This window comes from Heterodontus francisci, chromosome 41 (genome assembly GCF_036365525.1).
Source record: "Heterodontus francisci isolate sHetFra1 chromosome 41, sHetFra1.hap1, whole genome shotgun sequence".
Classification (NCBI taxonomy): domain Eukaryota; kingdom Metazoa; phylum Chordata; class Chondrichthyes; order Heterodontiformes; family Heterodontidae; genus Heterodontus; species Heterodontus francisci.
The window spans coordinates 6,645,208-6,664,064 of record NC_090411.1 but is presented as its reverse complement, the minus strand read 5'-3'; the positions used below and the strand labels follow the sequence as shown (position 1 = coordinate 6,664,064).

General features: G+C 55.0%; 4 non-coding genes and 6 pseudogenes across 4 annotated transcripts; all 10 read left to right on the top strand.

Moving 5' to 3' along the window:
* Positions 1 to 3,583: 3,583 nt before the first annotated feature.
* Positions 3,584 to 3,764, top strand: LOC137354399 (U2 spliceosomal RNA; annotated as a pseudogene).
* Positions 3,765 to 4,150: 386 nt separating this feature from the next.
* Positions 4,151 to 4,259, top strand: LOC137354531 (U2 spliceosomal RNA; annotated as a pseudogene).
* Positions 4,260 to 5,348: 1,089 nt separating this feature from the next.
* Positions 5,349 to 5,544, top strand: LOC137354395 (U2 spliceosomal RNA). The gene has a single exon (XR_010970409.1). It is a non-coding gene; the product is annotated as a U2 spliceosomal RNA (small nuclear RNA).
* A 386-nt stretch (positions 5,545 to 5,930) lies between these two features.
* On the top strand, positions 5,931 to 6,039 carry LOC137354734 (U2 spliceosomal RNA; annotated as a pseudogene).
* Positions 6,040 to 7,149: 1,110 nt separating this feature from the next.
* Positions 7,150 to 7,332, top strand: LOC137354422 (U2 spliceosomal RNA). Its single transcript, XR_010970426.1, has one exon. It is a non-coding gene; the product is annotated as a U2 spliceosomal RNA (small nuclear RNA).
* Positions 7,333 to 7,718: 386 nt separating this feature from the next.
* On the top strand, positions 7,719 to 7,827 carry LOC137354611 (U2 spliceosomal RNA; annotated as a pseudogene).
* A 5,199-nt stretch (positions 7,828 to 13,026) lies between these two features.
* On the top strand, positions 13,027 to 13,204 carry LOC137354210 (U2 spliceosomal RNA; annotated as a pseudogene).
* A 386-nt stretch (positions 13,205 to 13,590) lies between these two features.
* On the top strand, positions 13,591 to 13,781 carry LOC137353826 (U2 spliceosomal RNA). Its single transcript, XR_010969978.1, has one exon. It is a non-coding gene; the product is annotated as a U2 spliceosomal RNA (small nuclear RNA).
* Positions 13,782 to 14,167: 386 nt separating this feature from the next.
* Positions 14,168 to 14,358, top strand: LOC137353825 (U2 spliceosomal RNA). The gene has a single exon (XR_010969977.1). It is a non-coding gene; the product is annotated as a U2 spliceosomal RNA (small nuclear RNA).
* Positions 14,359 to 14,744: 386 nt separating this feature from the next.
* On the top strand, positions 14,745 to 14,851 carry LOC137354498 (U2 spliceosomal RNA; annotated as a pseudogene).
* Positions 14,852 to 18,857: the final 4,006 nt, after the last annotated feature.

Sequence of the window (18,857 nt, the reverse complement as noted above, 5' to 3'; positions counted from 1 at the left end):
ATTACCTTGCCAAGGTCAAAGCTGACCTACTGTTTCTGCAGGAGTGTGGAATACCACACCTCAGCACCTACAGGCAGTGGTCGCGATGGTGGTCCCACGGGCCATCGATCTGGTCGGGGGGTAATGACTGCCGTTCCTCCGGCCTGGGTATTCTGCTGCGGGGAGGTAACTTCACCATCTCCGAAGTTAAGGAGGTGGTGGGCGGCCGCCTCCTCGTAGCAGACGTGATGTACAACAACGCTCCGCTCCGGTTGATCAACGTGTACGCCCCGGTACAACGCAGCGAGCGGCTGACCGTCTTCCAGCAGCTCCCACTGCTGCTGGCGACGTCCAGGCCGGTCATCCTAGGCGGTGACTTCAACTGCATCATCGATGCGGCTGGACGATCCGGCAGTGACGACAGAAAACTGGACGCTACGTCCAGATTCCTCATAGAAACAGTTAAGGATGCCAAACTGCACGACGTCTTCAGCAAACCTGCAGACGGAGCGCAGCGCAGATACACATGGTCAAGATCGGACGGGTCTGCCCGTTCCAGGATTGACTTCCTGTTTGTTTCCCGTGCTGTCACGGTCGGATCCACCGACGTCAAGCCGGTGTTCTTCTCCGACCACTGCCTCTTACTGGCCGACTGTCACTTACAGGACGACCAGCGGGTTGGCAGAGGGACGTGGAAGCTCAATGCGACACTGCTGACCCCAGAGAACGTTGAGGAACTCAAAAGGGATTACAAAGGTTGGAGGACCGTGAAACCCCTCTTTGAGTCTCCAGTTCACTGGTGGGAAGCGATAAAGGAGAACATCAAGAGGTTCTTCATCCACAAAGGTGTTCAGAAGGCGAGAGAGAGACAGAGGGAACTGTCCCGACTCCAGAAAATTATGCAAAATCTACTCCGGTTGCAGTCAATGGGGGTCGAGGTCAAGGAGGACCTCCAAGAGGTGAAGAGCCAGCAGGCCTCGCTCTTTGCCAAGGAGGCCTCCAAGATCATCTTCCGGTCCAGAGTCCGCTCCATCGAGCAGGATGAGACGTGCTCGCGTTACTTCTTCCAAAAGGTACACAGAGAGAGCTCTGTTATCAGCAGCCTGAAGGAAGAAGATGGCTCGGTAACGTCTTCGCAGTCCGACATACTAAGGATCAGCAAATCCTTTTATGCTGGGCTGTATGACGCGAAGCCCACAGACAGCAGAGCCTCCCAGTCCTTCCTGTCATCTATCACAGAGGTCTTAGATGACAGCAGGAGGGAGGGACTGGACAAGCCGCTAACTCTGGACGAGCTGACAAAGGCCGTCGAGTCTTTCGAGGCGAGTAAAACTCCCGGGAGCGACGGCTTACCGGTCGAGTTGTACTCGGCCCTGTGGGACTGGGTCGGCCCGGACCTGCTGGAAGTATACGAGAGTATGCTCCTGGCCGGTAGCATGTCAGAATCCATGAGAAAAGGCATCATCACCCTCATTTACAAGCAGAAGGGGGAGAGGGTAGAAATCAGAAATTGGCGGCCCATCTCACTGCTTAATGTTGATTACAAGATTCTGTCCAAAGTCATAGCCAGTCGAGTCAAGTCTGCTCTGGAGCTGGTGATTCACCCCGATCAGACCTGTACTGTACCCGGCAGGAAGATCTCTGATAGCCTCGCGCTACTCAGGGATACGATCGCCTACGTACGGGACAGGAGGGTGGACACCTGCCTCATCAGCCTGGACCAGGAGAAGGCTTTTGACAGGATATCGCACACCTACATGATGGACGTGCTTTCCAAAATGGGGTTTGGGGAGGGAATCTGCAATTGGATCCAACTGCTCTACACAAACATCAGTAGCGCAGTCTCAATCAACGGGTGGGAATCTGAAAGTTTCCCGATCAAATCTGGAGTCAGACAGGGCTGTCCTCTTTCCCCGGTCTTGTTTGTTTGCTGTATTGAACCCTTTGCTGAGTCTATTAGGAAGGATGCGAGCATAAGAGGGGTGACAATCCCAGGCAGCGGAGGCACTCAGGTCAAAACCTCCCTGTACATGGATGACGTCGCCGTCTTCTGCTCGGATCCGCTGTCCGTGCGCAGACTGATGAGCATCTGCGACCAGTTCGAACTGGCCTCGGGAGCCAAAGTTAACCACGGCAAGAGCGAGGCCATGTTCTTTGGGAACTGGGCTGACCGATCCTTTGTCCCCTTCACCGTCAGGTCAGATTACCTGAAGGTGCTGGGGATATGGTTCGGAAGGGCCGGGGCGTGCACCAAAACATGGGAGGAGCGAGTAGCCAAGGTACGACAAAAGTTGGACATGTGGGGGCAGCGATCTCTCTCCATTGTGGGTAAGAACCTGGTCATCAGGTGCGAGGCGCTCACGTTGTTGCTCTACGTGGCGCAGGTCTGGCCCATACCCCACTCCTGCGCCGTGGCAGTCACCCGAGCCATTTTCCGCTTCGTCTGGGGATCTAAAATGGACCGGGTCCGGAGGGACACGATGTTCAAATCTCTGGACATGGGCGGGAAAAATGTACCCAACGTGGCCCTCATCCTGATGACCACCTTCGTGTGCGGCTGCATCAAGCTATGTGTAGATCCCCAGTACGCAAACTCCAAGTGTCACTACGTGCTGAGGTTCTATCTGTCCCCGGTGTTGCGAAGGATGGGCCTGGTCACATTGCCGCGGAACGCTCCGTGCAGTTGGGCGGCGCCGTACCACCTATCCTTCGTGGAGCAGTTTCTGCGGAAAAACACCTTTGACCACCGGTCCATCAGGCAGTGGTCTGCACGGAATGTCCTCAAGGCCCTACGGGAAAAGGAAACGGTGGATCCTGTCGGATGGTTCCCCGAGCAGACCGTCAAAGTCATTTGGCGGAATGCCTCATCACCAGAACTTTCAAACAAGCACCAAGACGTAGCTTGGCTGGTGGTGAGAAGGGCCCTCCCCGTCAGATCCTTCATGCACACCCGAAGTCTCGCCCCCTCCGCACAGTGCCCCCGCGTTGGCTGTGGTGGGGAAGAGACGGTCGCCCACCTCCTCCTGGAATGTGCCTTTGCAAAGCAGGTGTGGAAAGAGATGCAGTGGTTTTTGTCAAGGTTCATCCCAAGCAGCTCTGTAACACAGGAGTCTGTGCTCTACGGGCTGTTCCCAGGGACGCACACCGAGACAAACATCAACTGCTGCTGGAGGACTATCAATTCGGTGAAAGACGCCCTTTGGTCTGCCCGAAAAATGCTGGTCTTCCAGCGCAAAGAGTTGTCCACCGCCGAATGTTGCAGACTGGCACATTCCAAGGTCCAGGACTACGTGCTGAGGGACGCACTAAAGCTTGGGGCAGCCGCAGCAAAGGCTCAATGGGGAAAGACCACAGTGTAAGGTTCCCCCACCAAGCTGGACTGAGGGGCTGGATCCATGGGAAACCCCTCGAACTGTATCGTTAATATTCTGAATTGCTGTAAATGTAAAACTGTAATTGACATGACAATTGTGAAACGGAAGGGTTGGGAAGAAACTCATGACAGTATTGAAGGAAACTGATCTCCCTTGCAATGTTTGTATTTTTTGGTGCTGTTTGGAAACTGTTTGGCAATGTAATTTTTACAGATTTTTATGAATAAAGTATATTTTGGAAATAAAAAAAAAAAAGTATCTGTTCTTATCAGTTTAATATCTGATACGTCTCCGATCTGGGGACCAAATATTAAATTGATTTTTGGGACAGGCAGATGGAGCAGGGGCTTGCCCCGTCCACTCCATGCATCCACCTGGTATTGCAGTGTTTCCAGGAGCGGTGCAGCTTCCCCCCTCCACGGGGGCGAGACCCCTACTGAAAAATAGAATTCGCAATAGTGACGGCGCTGCTGCTCGGCTGACTTTGCTGCAGTTTTCCGTGGGTGCTACGCTGCCCCCTGTTGGATTGCCCCGCAGTTGCAGGCCGCCCTTTGCTGCCCAGCGCGCGCGTGTCTTTTTTCCTGCGCAACGCCTCGCGCTGAAGCGCGAGGAATGGCTGCGCGTGGCATGCACGCGTGCTTTCCTTTCTGCTTGCAAGGCCCGGCAAAAAAAGGAGCTCTGGCTCAAAGACCGCCCGCCGTCGCCTCTTTCGCCCGAGGCCCGCCCACCCGGCGGCTACTTTGACGTAGAGGCCGCACGCCGGGCCTGACGCGCGCAGCAAACGCAGTTTTACGGCCATCGCTTCTCGGCCTTTTGGCTAAGATCAAGTGTAGTATCTGTTCTTATCCGCTTCGTCTGGATATCTAAAATGGACCGGGTCCGGAGGGACACGATGTTCAAATCTCTGGACATGGGCGGGAAAAATGTACCCAACGTGGCCCTCATCCTGATGACCACCTTCGTGTGCGGCTGCATCAAGCTATGTGTAGATCCCCAGTACGCAAACTCCAAGTGTCACTACGTGCTGAGGTTCTATCTGTCCCCGGTGTTGCGAAGGATGGGCCTGGTCACATTGCCGCGGAACGCTCCGCGCAGTTGGGCGGCGCCGTACCACCTATCCTTCGTGGAGCAGTTTCTGCGGAAAAACACCTTTGACCACCGGTCCATCAGGCAGTGGTCTGCACGGAATGTCCTCAAGGCCCTACGGGAAAAGGAAACGGTGGATCCTGTCGGATGGTTCCCCGAGCAGACCGTCAAAGTCATTTGGCGGAATGCCTCATCACCAGAACTTTCAAACAAGCACCAAGACGTAGCTTGGCTGGTGGTGAGAAGGGCCCTCCCCGTCAGATCCTTCATGCACACCCGAAGTCTCGCCCCCTCCGCACAGTGCCCCCGCGTTGGCTGTGGTGGGGAAGAGACGGTCGCCCACCTCCTCCTGGAATGTGCCTTTGCAAAGCAGGTGTGGAAAGAGATGCAGTGGTTTTTGTCAAGGTTCATCCCAAGCAGCTCTGTAACACAGGAGTCTGTGCTCTACGGGCTGTTCCCAGGGACGCACACCGAGACAAACATCAACTGCTGCTGGAGGACTATCAATTCGGTGAAAGACGCCCTTTGGTCTGCCCGAAACTTGCTGGTCTTCCAGCGCAAAGAGTTGTCCACCACCGAATGTTGCAGACTGGCACATTCCAAGGTCCAGGACTACGTGCTGAGGGACGCACTAAAGCTTGGGGCAGCCGCAGCAAAGGCTCAATGGGGAAAGACCACAGTGTAAGGTTCCCCCACCAAGCTGGACTGAGGGGCTGGATTCATGGGAAACCCCTCGAACTGTATCGTTAATATTCTCAATTGCTGTAAATGTAAAACTGTAATTGACATGACAATTGTGAAACGGAAGGGTTGGGAAGAAACTCATGACATTATTGAAAGAAACTGATCTCTTTTGCAATGTTTGTATTTTCTGGTGCTGTTTGGAAACTGTTTGGCAATGTAATTTTTATAGATTTTTATGAATAAAGTATATTTTGGAAATAAAAAAAAATCTGTTCTTATCAGTTTAATATCTGATACGTCTCCGATCTGGGGACCAAATATTAAATTGATTTTTGGGACAGGGAGATGGAGCAGGGGCTTGCCCCGTCCACTCCATGCATCCACCTGGTATTGCAGTGTTTCCAGGAGCGGTGCAGCTTCCCCCCTCCACGGGGGCGAGACCCCTACTGAAAAATAGAATTCGCAATAGTGACGGCGCTGCTGCTCGGCTGACTTTGCTGCAGTTTTCCGTGGGCGCTACGCTGCCCCCTGTTGGATTGCCCCGCAGTTGCAGGCCGCCCTTTGCTGCCCAGCGCGCGCGTGTCTTTTTTCCTGCGCAACGCCTCGCGCAGAAGCGCGAGGAATGGCTGCGCGTGGCATGCACGCGTGCTTTCCTTTCTGCTTGCAAGGCCCGGCAAAAAAAGGAGCTCTGGCTCAAAGACCGCCCGCCGTCGCCTCTTTCGCCCGAGGCTCGCCCACCCGGCGGCTACTTTGACGTAGAGGCCGCACGCCGGGCCTGACGCGCGCAGCAAACGCAGTTTTACGGCCATCGCTTCTCGGCCTTTTGGCTAAGATCAAGTGTAGTATCTGTTCTTATCCGCTTCGTCTGGGGATCTAAAATGGATCGGGTCCGGAGGGACACGATGTTCAAATCTCTGGACATGGGCGGGAAAAATGTACCCAACGTGGCCCTCATCCTGATGACCACCTTCGTGTGCGGCTGCATCAAGCTATGTGTAGATCCCCAGTACGCAAACTCCAAGTGTCACTACGTGCTGAGGTTCTATCTGTCCCCGGTGTTGCGAAGGATGGGCCTGGTCACATTGCCGCGGAACGCTCCGCGCAGTTGGGCGGCGCCGTACCACCTATCCTTCGTGGAGCAGTTTCTGCGGAAAAACACCTTTGACCACCGGTCCATCAGGCAGTGGTCTGCACGGAATGTCCTCAAGGCCCTACGGGAAAAGGAAACGGTGGATCCTGTCGGATGGTTCCCCGAGCAGACCGTCAAAGTCATTTGGCGGAATGCCTCATCACCAGAACTTTCAAACAAGCACCAAGACGTAGCTTGGCTGGTGGTGAGAAGGGCCCTCCCCGTCAGATCCTTCATGCACACCCGAAGTCTCGCCCCCTCCGCACAGTGCCCCCGCGTTGGCTGTGGTGGGGAAGAGACGGTCGCCCACCTCCTCCTGGAATGTGCCTTTGCAAAGCAGGTGTGGAAAGAGATGCAGTGGTTTTTGTCAAGGTTCATCCCAAGCAGCTCTGTAACACAGGAGTCTGTGCTCTACGGGCTGTTCCCAGGGACGCACACCGAGACAAACATCAACTGCTGCTGGAGGACTATCAATTCGGTGAAAGACGCCCTTTGGTCTGCCCGAAACTTGCTGGTCTTCCAGCGCAAAGAGTTGTCCACCACCGAATGTTGCAGACTGGCACATTCCAAGGTCCAGGACTACGTGCTGAGGGACGCACTAAAGCTTGGGGCAGCCGCAGCAAAGGCTCAATGGGGAAAGACCACAGTGTAAGGTTCCCCCACCAAGCTGGACTGAGGGGCTGGAACCATGGGAAGCCCCTCGAACTGTATCGTTAATATTCTCAATTGCTGTAAATGTAAAACTGTAATTGACATGACAATTGTGAAACGGAATGGTTGGGAAGAAACTCATGACATTATTGAAAGAAACTGATCTCTTTTGCAATGTTTGTATTTTTTCGTGCTGTTTGGAAACTGTTTGGCAATGTAATTTTTACAGATTTTTATGAATAAAGTATATTTTGGAAATAAAAAAAAAAAAAAAAATCTGTTCTTATCAGTTTAATATCTGATACGTCTCCGATCTGGGGACCAAATATTAAATTGATTTTTGGGACAGGGAGATGGAGCAGGGGCTTGCCCCGTCCACTCCATGCATCCACCTGGTATTGCAGTGTTTCCAGGAGCGGTGCAGCTTCCCCCCTCCACGGGGGCGAGACCCCTACTGAAAAATAGAATTCGCAATAGTGACGGCGCTGCTGCTCGGCTGACTTTGCTGCAGTTTTCCGTGGGCGCTACGCTGCCCCCTGTTGGATTGCCCCACAGTTGCAGGCCGCCCTTTGCTGCCCAGCGCGCGCGTGTCTTTTTTCCTGCGCAACGCCTCGCGCAGAAGCGCGAGGAATGGCTGCGCGTGGCATGCACGCGTGCTTTCCTTTCTGCTTGCAAGGCCCGGCAAAAAAAGGAGCTCTGGCTCAAAGACCGCCCGCCGTCGCCTCTTTCGCCCGAGGCTCGCCCACCCGGCGGCTACTTTGACGTAGAGGCCGCACGCCGGGCCTGACGCGCGCAGCAAACGCAGTTTTACGGCCATCGCTTCTCGGCCTTTTGGCTAAGATCAAGTGTAGTATCTGTTCTTATCAGTGCTTATTTGATTGAGAAGAGACCATGATCATTGCCTTTTGATCCTGGGGAAGCTTTGAGTGAAATGGCTATAACCAATTTTCGAGCTTCGGGCCAGGGAGTGCGCAACACCGTTCGGGTGGTCGTGAAGGACAAGGAAGGAGATGCACCGGTCGATCGCACCTTCTTCATCAAGAAAATTCTCTTCGATTGCTGCGGATTTCAAGCGACGGATGTCTTCTGCCTGCAGGATTTCCCCAGCAGTGGATACTTCGACGTGACGTTCCGGAACGTGGCGGGATGCATCAAGTTCCTGAAGGCGTTCAAGGAGAAAGGGGACCGGGCTCCACTGTCGATCCTCACAGCGGAGCCGCTCTTCACGCTTCCGTCACAACGGGACCGGGTGGTGACGATTCACCTCTACAACCCCCATGTTCCGGTGGTGGACGTACTCACCTTTCTCGCCAGGTACGTCGAGGTGGCCGGCAGCAGCACTGATGTCAAGGACCCCTTTGGGATCTGGACCAGCAAGCGGCAGGTCAAGGTGACCTTGAAGGTAGATCCCAGTGGAGCCATCATCCACCCTCCCTCCAGCTTCGCTATCGGGGGAAGTCGAGGCTTCTTGGTCTACGCTGGGCAGCCCAGAGTTTGTCGCACCTGTGGCAAATCTGGTCACATGGCAGCCAACTGCAGCACGGTTGTTTGCAAGAACTGCAAGGAGGAAGGCCATCAGACCAAGGACTGTAAGCAGACTAAGTGTTGCAACTTGTGCGGTGCGGCAGGCCATCTCTACAAGACCTGCCCCAAACGTTGTCTCAGCTATGCTCAGGCGGCAAGGTCCAAGGAATGGCCGGGCGAAGGTTCGACGAAGGCGTCCGTTGTTCGAAAGGAGACCAGCAACCTTCTCCGCAGTGAGGAACTTCAACCTGAGAAGGAAGGGGAGGCGGCTGAAACCAACGACCCAGCACCTACCCAGCGCCCGGAAACCCCTCCTCCACAGACAGAATCAATGGAGGAGGAGGCAGCAGATGGACAAACAGGTCAGTGGCAAGTGGTCCAGAGGAAAACCACAAAGAAAAAACATCCCAAAGCCACCACCCAAACCAGTGGCAAGAGGAGGCTTTCTTCTGAATCAGACTGCAACAACTCCTCTTCACTGGACGGGGAAATGCTGGAACGACAGCCCCTTCAAAAGAGGCGGCAGAACTCCGAGATGGATGATCAAGCATCCCAGCCCCCGGGCACTGGAAGCTGTGATGGGCCCGGCGTGCCCCAACCCCAATTCCCCACACGTAACGACGTGGCCAACGCATCTCAGCTCCGGGACACCGGGAGCAAAGACACGTCTGGCGAACCTGAGCTCCGGGAGACCGGGAGCTGTGATGTTTTCGAGGAGGAACAGATGGAAGCAGCTGAGGACAACCCAATCCTCTCTGCCTACAAGACCCCCCCGATGTCACCCGAGCGGCACAAAACCTGCAGGAAAAATCAGGAGGGGTTTCTGAGCCCAACCAACGTGAAACTGCTTGCGCATACGATGGGTATGCAGGAACATCCCGAAGGGGAAGGACTGGGACTAGCGAGGACAAATGGTATGGGAAGCAACAACTAATTTTTTGTAAAAAATGGGTGTAAGAATTGCTTCCATTAATGTGCGTAGCATTAAATCTACTACGCGATGTGTTTCAACCTTGGATTACCTTGCCAAGGTCAAAGCTGACCTACTGTTTCTGCAGGAGTGTGGAATACCACACCTCAGCACCTACAGGCAGTGGTCGCGATGGTGGTCCCACGGGCCATCGATCTGGTCGGGGGGTAATGACTGCCGTTCCTCCGGCCTGGGTATTCTGCTGCGGGGAGGTAACTTCACCATCTCCGAAGTTAAGGAGGTGGTGGGCGGCCGCCTCCTCGTAGCAGACGTGATGTACAACAACGCTCCGCTCCGGTTGATCAACGTGTACGCCCCGGTACAACGCAGCGAGCGGCTGACCGTCTTCCAGCAGCTCCCACTGCTGCTGGCGACGTCCAGGCCGGTCATCCTAGGCGGTGACTTCAACTGCATCATCGATGCGGCTGGACGATCCGGCAGTGACGACAGAAAACTGGACGCTACGTCCAGATTCCTCATAGGAACAGTTAAGGATGCCAAACTGCACGACGTCTTCAGCAAACCTGCAGACGGAGCGCAGCGCAGATACACATGGTCAAGATCGGACGGGTCTGCCCGTTCCAGGATTGACTTCCTGTTTGTGTCCCGTGCTGTCACGGTCGGATCCACCGACGTCAAGCCGGTGTTCTTCTCCGACCACTGCCTCTTACTGGCCGACTGTCACTTACAGGACGACCAGCGGGTTGGCAGAGGGACGTGGAAGCTCAATGTGACACTGCTGACCCCAGAGAACGTTGAGGAACTCAAAAGGGATTACAAAGGTTGGAGGACCGTGAAACCCCTCTTTGAGTCTCCAGTTCACTGGTGGGAAGCGATTAAGGAGAACATCAAGAGGTTCTTCATCCACAAAGGTGTTCAGAAGGCGAAGAGAGACAGAGGGAACTGTCCCGACTCCAGAAAATTATGCAAAATCTACTCCGGTTGCAGTCAATGGGGGTCGAGGTCAAGGAGGACCTCCAAGAGGTGAAGAGCCAGCAGGCCTCGCTCTTTGCCAAGGAGGCCTCCAAGATCATCTTCCGGTCCAGAGTCCGCTCCATCGAGCAGGATGAGACGTGCTCGCGTTACTTCTTCCAAAAGGTACACAGAGAGAGCTCTGTTATCAGCAGCCTGAAGGAAGAAGATGGCTCGGTAACGTCTTCGCAGTCCGACATACTAAGGATCAGCAAATCCTTTTATGCTGGGCTGTATGACGCGAAGCCCACAGACAGCAGAGCCTCCCAGTCCTTCCTGTCATCTATCACAGAGGTCTTAGATGACAGCAGGAGGGAGGGACTGGACAAGCCGCTAACTCTGGACGAGCTGACAAAGGCCGTCGAGTCTTTCGAGGCGAGTAAAACTCCCGGGAGCGACGGCTTACCGGTCGAGTTGTACTCGGCCCTGTGGGACTGGGTCGGCCCGGACCTGCTGGAAGTATACGAGAGTATGCTCCTGGCCGGTAGCATGTCAGAATCCATGAGGAAAGGCATCATCACCCTCATTTACAAGCAGAAGGGGGAGAGGGTAGAAATCAGAAATTGGCGGCCCATCTCACTGCTTAATGTTGATTACAAGATTCTGTCCAAAGTCATAGCCAGTCGAGTCAAGTCTGCTCTGGAGCTGGTGATTCACCCCGATCAGACCTGTACTGTACCCGGCAGGAAGATCTCTGATAGTCTCGCGCTACTCAGGGATACGATCGCCTACGTACGGGACAGGAGGGTGGACACCTGCCTCATCAGTCTGGACCAGGAGAAGGCTTTTGACAGGATATCGCACACCTACATGATGGACGTGCTTTCCAAAATGGGGTTTGGGGAGGGAATCTGCAATTGGATCCAACTGCTCTACACAAACATCAGTAGCGCAGTCTCAATCAACGGGTGGGAATCTGAAAGTTTCCCGATCAAATCTGGAGTCAGACAGGGCTGTCCTCTGTCCCCGGTCTTGTTTGTTTGCTGTATTGAACCCTTTGCTGAGTCTATTAGGAAGGATGCGAGCATAAGAGGGGTGACAATCCCAGGCAGCGGAGGCACTCAGGTCAAAACCTCCCTGTACATGGATGACGTCGCCGTCTTCTGCTCGGATCCGCTGTCCGTGCGCAGACTGATGAGCATCTGCGACCAGTTCGAACTGGCCTCGGGAGCCAAAGTTAACCACGGCAAGAGCGAGGCCATGTTCTTTGGGAACTGGGCTGACCGATCCTTTGTCCCCTTCAGCGTCAGGTCAGATTACCTGAAGGTGCTGGGGATATGGTTCGGAAGTGCCGGGGCGTGCACCAAAACATGGGAGGAGCGAGTAGCCAAGGTACGACAAAAGTTGGGCATGTGGGGGCAGCGATCTCTCTCCATTGTGGGTAAGAACCTGGTCATCAGGTGCGAGGCGCTCACGTTGTTGCTCTACGTGGCGCAGGTCTGGCCCATACCCCACTCCTGCGCCGTGGCAGTCACCCGAGCCATTTTCCGCTTCGTCTGGGGATCTAAAATGGACCGGGTCCGGAGGGACACGATGTTCAAATCTCTGGACATGGGCGGGAAAAATGTACCCAACGTGGCCCTCATCCTGATGACCACCTTCGTGTGCGGCTGCATCAAGCTATGTGTAGATCCCCAGTACGCAAACTCCAAGTGTCACTACGTGCTGAGGTTCTATCTGTCCCCGGTGTTGCGAAGGATGGGCCTGGTCACATTGCCGCGGAACGCTCCGTGCAGTTGGGCGGCGCCGTACCACCTATCCTTCGTGGAGCAGTTTCTGCGGAAAAACACCTTTGACCACCGGTCCATCAGGCAGTGGTCTGCACGGAATGTCCTCAAGGCCCTACGGGAAAAGGAAACGGTGGATCCTGTCGGATGGTTCCCCGAGCAGACCGTCAAAGTCATTTGGCGGAATGCCTCATCACCAGAACTTTCAAACAAGCACCAAGACGTAGCTTGGCTGGTGGTGAGAAGGGCCCTCCCCGTCAGATCCTTCATGCACACCCGAAGTCTCGCCCCCTCCGCACAGTGCCCCCGCGTTGGCTGTGGTGGGGAAGAGACGGTCGCCCACCTCCTCCTGGAATGTGCCTTTGCAAAGCAGGTGTGGAAAGAGATGCAGTGGTTTTTGTCAAGGTTCATCCCAAGCAGCTCTGTAACACAGGAGTCTGTGCTCTACGGGCTGTTCCCAGGGACGCACACCGAGACAAACATCAACTGCTGCTGGAGGACTATCAATTCGGTGAAAGACGCCCTTTGGTCTGCCCGAAACTTGCTGGTCTTCCAGCGCAAAGAGTTGTCCACCGCCGAATGTTGCAGACTGGCACATTCCAAGGTCCAGGACTACGTGCTGAGGGACGCACTAAAGCTTGGGGCAGCCGCAGCAAAGGCTCAATGGGGAAAGACCACAGTGTAAGGTTCCCCCACCAAGCTGGACTGAGGGGCTGGATCCATGGGAAACCCCTCGAACTGTATCGTTAATATTCTCAATTGCTGTAAATGTAAAACTGTAATTGACATGACAATTGTGAAACGGAAGGGTTGGGAAGAAACTCATGACATTATTGAAAGAAACTGATCTCTTTTGCAATGTTTGTATTTTTTCGTGCTGTTTGGAAACTGTTTGGCAATGTAATTTTTACAGATTTTTATGAATAAAGTATATTTTGGAAAAAAAAAAAAAGTATCTGTTCTTATCAGTTTAATATCTGATACGTCCCCTATCTGGGGACCAAATATTAAATTGATTTTTGGGACAGGGAGATGGAGCAGGGGCTTGCCCCGTCCACTCCATGCATCCACCTGGTATTGCAGTGTTTCCAGGAGCGGTGCAGCTTCCCCCCTCCACGGGGGCGAGACCCCTGCTGAAAAATAGAATTCGCAATAGTGACGGCGCTGCTGCTCGGCTGACTTTGCTGCAGTTTTCCGTGGGTGCTACGCTGCCCCCTGTTGGATTGCCCCGCAGTTGCAGGCCGCCCTTTGCTGCCCAGCGCGCGCGCGTCTTTTTTCCTGCGCAACGCCTCGCGCAGAAGCGCGAGGAATGGCTGCGCGTGGCATGCACGCGTGCTTTCCTTTCTGCTTGCAAGGCCCGGCAACAAAAGGAGCTCTGGCTCAAAGACCGCCCGCCGTCGCCTCTTTCGCCCGAGGCTCGCCCACCCGGCGGCTACTTTGACGTAGAGGCCGCACGCCGGGCCTGACGCGCGCAGCAAACGCAGTTTTACGGCCATCGCTTCTCGGCCTTTTGGCTAAGATCAAGTGTAGTATCTGTTCTTATCAGTTTAATATCTGATACGTCCCCTATCTGGGGACCAAATATTAAATTGATTTTTGGGACAGGGAGATGGAGCAGGGGCTTGCCCCGTCCACTCCATGCATCCACCTGGTATTGCAGTGTTTTCAGGAGCGATGCAGCTTCCCCCCTCCACGGGGGCGAGACCCCTGCTGAAAAATAGAATTCGCAATAGTGACGGCGCTGCTGCTCGGCTGACTTTGCTGCAGTTTTCCGTGGGCGCTACGCTGCCCCCTGTTGGATTGCCCCGCAGTTGCAGGCCGCCCTTTGCTGCCCAGCGCGCGCACGTCTTTTTTCCTGCGCAACGCCTCGCGCAGAAGCGCGAGGAATGGCTGCGCGTGGCATGCACGCGTGCTTTCCTTTCTGCTTGCAAGGCCCGGCAACAAAAGGAGCTCTGGCTCAAAGACCGCCCGCCGTCGCCTCTTTCGCCCGAGGCTCGCCCACCCGGCGGCTACTTTGACGTAGAGGCCGCACGCCGGGCCTGACGCGCGCAGCAAACGCAGTTTTACGGCCATCGCTTCTCGGCCTTTTGGCTAAGATCAAGTGTAGTATCTGTTCTTATCAGTTTAATATCTGATACGTCCCCTATCTGGGGACCAAATATTAAATTGATTTTTGGGACAGGGAGATGGAGCAGGGGCTTGCCCCGTCCACTCCATGCATCCACCTGGTATTGCAGTGTTTTCAGGAGCGATGCAGCTTCCCCCCTCCACGGGGGCGAGACCCCTGCTGAAAAATAGAATTCGCAATAGTGACGGCGCTGCTGCTCGGCTGACTTTGCTGCAGTTTTCCGTGGGCGCTACGCTGCCCCCTGTTGGATTGCCCCGCAGTTGCAGGCCGCCCTTTGCTGCCCAGCGCGCGCACGTCTTTTTTCCTGCGCAACGCCTCGCGCAGAAGCGCGAGGAATGGCTGCGCGTGGCATGCACGCGTGCTTTCCTTTCTGCTTGCAAGGCCCGGCAACAAAAGGAGCTCTGGCTCAAAGACCGCCCGCCGTCGCCTCTTTCGCCCGAGGCTCGCCCACCCGGCGGCTACTTTGACGTAGAGGCCGCACGCCGGGCCTGACGCGCGCAGCAAACGCAGTTTTACGGCCATCGCTTCTCGGCCTTTTGGCTAAGATCAAGTGTAGTATCTGTTCTTATCAGTTTAAATCTGGTCACATGGCAGCCAACTGCAGCACGGTTGTTTGCAAGAACTGCAAGGAGGAAGGCCATCAGACCAAGGACTGTAAGCAGACTAAGTGTTGCAACTTGTGCGGTGCGGCAGGCCATCTCTACAAGACCTGCCCCAAACGTTGTCTCAGCTATGCTCAGGCGGCAAGGTCCAAGGAATGGCAGGGCGAAGGTTCGACGAAGGCGTCCGCTGTTCGAAAGGAGACCAGCAACCTTCTCCGCAGTGAGGAACTTCAACCTGAGAAGGAAGGGGAGGCGGCTGAAACCAACGACCCAGCACCTACCCAGCGCCCGGAAACCCCTCCTCCACAGACAGAATCAATGGAGGAGGAGGCAGCAGATGGACAAACAGGTCAGTGGCAAGTGGTCCAGAGGAAAACCACAAAGAAAAAACATCCCAAAGCCACCACCCAAACCAGTGGCAAGAGGAGGCTTTCTTCTGAATCAGACTGCAACAACTCCTCTTCACTGGACGGGGAAATGCTGGAACGACAGCCCCTTCAAAAGAGGCGGCAGAACTCCGAGATGGATGATCAAGCATCCCAGCCCCCGGGCACTGGAAGCTGTGATGGGCCCGGCGTGCCCCAACCCCAATTCCCCACACGTAACGACGTGGCCAACGCATCTCAGCTCCGGGACACCGGGAGCAAAGACACGTCTGGCGCACCTGAGCTCCGGGAGACCGGGAGCTGTGATGTTTTCGAGGAGGAACAGATGGAAGCAGCTGAGGACAACCCAATCCTCTCTGCCTACAAGACCCCCCCGATGTCACCCGAGCGGCACAAACCCTGCAGGAAAAATCAGGAGGGGTTTCTGAGCCCAACCAACGTGAAACTGCTTGCGCATACGATGGGTATGCAGGAACATCCCGAAGGGGAAGGACTGGGACTAGCGAGGACAAATGGTATGGGAAGCAACAACTAATTTTTAGTTAAAAATGGGTGTAAGAATTGCTTCCATTAATGTGCGTAGCATTAAATCGACTACGCGATGTGTTTCAACCTTGGATTACCTTGCCAAGGTCAAAGCTGACCTACTGTTTCTGCAGGAGTGTGGAATACCACACCTCAGCACCTACAGGCAGTGGTCGCGATGGTGGTCCCACGGGCCATCGATCTGGTCGGGGGGTAATGACTGCCGTTCCTCCGGCCTGGGTATTCTGCTGCGGGGAGGTAACTTCACCATCTCCGAAGTTAAGGAGGTGGTGGGCGGCCGCCTCCTCGTAGCAGACGTGATGTACAACAACGCTCCGCTCCGGTTGATCAACGTGTACGCCCCGGTACAACGCAGCGAGCGGCTGACCGTCTTCCAGCAGCTCCCACTGCTGCTGGCGACGTCCAGGCCGGTCATCCTAGGCGGTGACTTCAACTGCATCATCGATGCGGCTGGACGATCCGGCAGTGACGACAGAAAACTGGACGCTACGTCCAGATTCCTCATAGAAACAGTTAAGGATGCCAAACTGCACGACGTCTTCAGCAAACCTGCAGACGGAGCGCAGCGCAGATACACATGGTCAAGATCGGACGGGTCTGCCCGTTCCAGGATTGACTTCCTGTTTGTTTCCCGTGCTGTCACGGTCGGATCCACCGACGTCAAGCCGGTGTTCTTCTCCGACCACTGCCTCTTACTGGCCGACTGTCACTTACAGGACGACCAGCGGGTTGGCAGAGGGACGTGGAAGCTCAATGCGACACTGCTGACCCCAGAGAACGTTGAGGAACTCAAAAGGGATTACAATGGTTGGAGGACCGTGAAACCCCTCTTTGAGTCTCCAGTTCACTGGTGGGAAGCGATTAAGGAGAACATCAAGAGGTTCTTCATCCACAAAGGTGTTCAGAAGGCGAGAGAGAGACAGAGGGAACTGTCCCGACTCCAGAAAATTATGCAAAATCTACTCCGGTTGCAGTCAATGGGGGTCGAGGTCAAGGAGGACCTCCAAGAGGTGAAGAGCCAGCAGGCCTCGCTCTTTGCCAAGGAGGCCTCCAAGATCATCTTCCGGTCCAGAGTCCGCTCCATCGAGCAGGATGAGACGTGCTCGCGTTACTTCTTCCAAAAGGTACACAGAGAGAGCTCTGTTATCAGCAGCCTGAAGGAAGAAGATGGCTCGGTAACGTCTTCGCAGTCCGACATACTAAGGATCAGCAAATCCTTTTATGCTGGGCTGTATGACGCGAAGCCCACAGACAGCAGAGCCTCCCAGTCCTTCCTGTCATCTATCACAGAGGTCTTAGATGACAGCAGGAGGGAGGGACTGGACAAGCCGCTAACTCTGGACGAGCTGACAAAGGCCGTCGAGTCTTTCGAGGCGAGTAAAACTCCCGGGAGCGACGGCTTACCGGTCGAGTTGTACTCGGCCCTGTGGGACTGGGTCGGCCCGGACCTGCTGGAAGTATACGAGAGTATGCTCCTGGCCGGTAGCATGTCAGAATCCATGAGAAAAGGCATCATCACCCTCATTTACAAGCAGAAGGGGGAGAGGGTAGAAATCAGAAATTGGCGGCCCATCTCACTGCTTAATGTTGATTACAAGATTCTGTCCAAAGTCATAGCCAGTCGAGTCAAGTCTGCTCTGGAGCTGGTGATTCACCCCGATCAGACCTGTACTGTACCCGGCAGGAAGATCTCTGATAGCCTCGCGCTACTCAGGGATACGATCGCCTACGTACGGGACAGGGGGGTGGACACCTGCCTCATCAGCCTGGACCAGGAGAAGGCTTTTGACAGGATATCGCACAGCTACATGATGGACGTGCTTTCCAAGATGGGGTTTGGGGAGGGAATCTGCAATTGGATCCAACTGCTCTACGCAAACATCAGTAGCGCAGTGTCAATCAACGGGTGGGAATCTGAAAGTTTCCCGATCAAATCTGGAGTCAGACAGGGCTGTCCTCTGTCCCCGGTCTTGTTTGTTTGCTGTATTGAACCCTTTGCTGAGTCTATTAGGAAGGATGCGAGCATAAGAGGGGTGACAATCCCAGGCAGCGGAGGCACTCAGGTCAAAACCTCCCTGTACATGGATGACGTGGCCGTCTTCTGCTCGGATCCGCTGTCCGTGCGCAGACTGATGAGCATCTGCGACCAGTTCGAACTGGCCTCGGGAGCCAAAGTTAACCACGGCAAGAGCGAGGCCATGTTCTTTGGCAACTGGGCTGACCGATCCTTTGTCCCCTTCACCGTCAGGTCAGATTACCTGAAGGTGCTGGGGATATGGTTCGGAAGTGCCGGGGCGTGCACCAAAACATGGGAGGAGCGAGTAGCAAAGGTACGACAAAAGTTGGGCATGTGGGGGCAGCGATCTCTCTCCATTGTGGGTAAGAACCTGGTCATCAGGTGCGAGGCGCTCACGTTGTTGCTCTACGTGGCGCAGGTCTGGCCCATACCCCACTCCTGCGCCGTGGCAGTCACCCGAGCCATTTTCCGCTTCGTCTGGGGATCTAAAATGGACCGGGTCCGGAGGGACACGATGTTCAAATCTCTGGACAAGGGCGGGAAAAATGTACCCAACGTGGCCCTCATCCTGATGACCACCTTCGTGTGCGGCTGCATCAAGCTATGTGTCGATCCCCAGTACGCAAACTCCAAGTGTCACTACGTGCTGAGGTTCTATCTGTCCCCGGTGTTGCGAAGGATGGGCCTGGTCACATTGCCGCGGAACGCACCATGCAGTTGGGCGGCGCCGTACCACCTATCCTTCGTGGAGCAGTTTCTGCGGAAAAACACCTTTGACCACCGGTCCATCAGGCAGTGGTCTGCACGGAATGTCCTCAAGGCCCTACGGGAAAAGGAAACGGTGGATCCTGTTGGATGGTTCCCCGAGCAGACCGTCAAAGTCATTTGGCGGAATGCCTCATCACCAGAACTTTCAAACAAGCACCAAGACGTAGCTTGGCTGGTGGTGAGAAGGGCCCTCCCCGTCAGATCCTTCATGCACACCCGAAGTCTCGCCCCCTCCGCACAGTGCCCCCGCGTTGGCTGTGGTGGGGAAGAGACGGTCGCCCACCTCCTCCTGGAATGTGCCTTTGCAAAGCAGG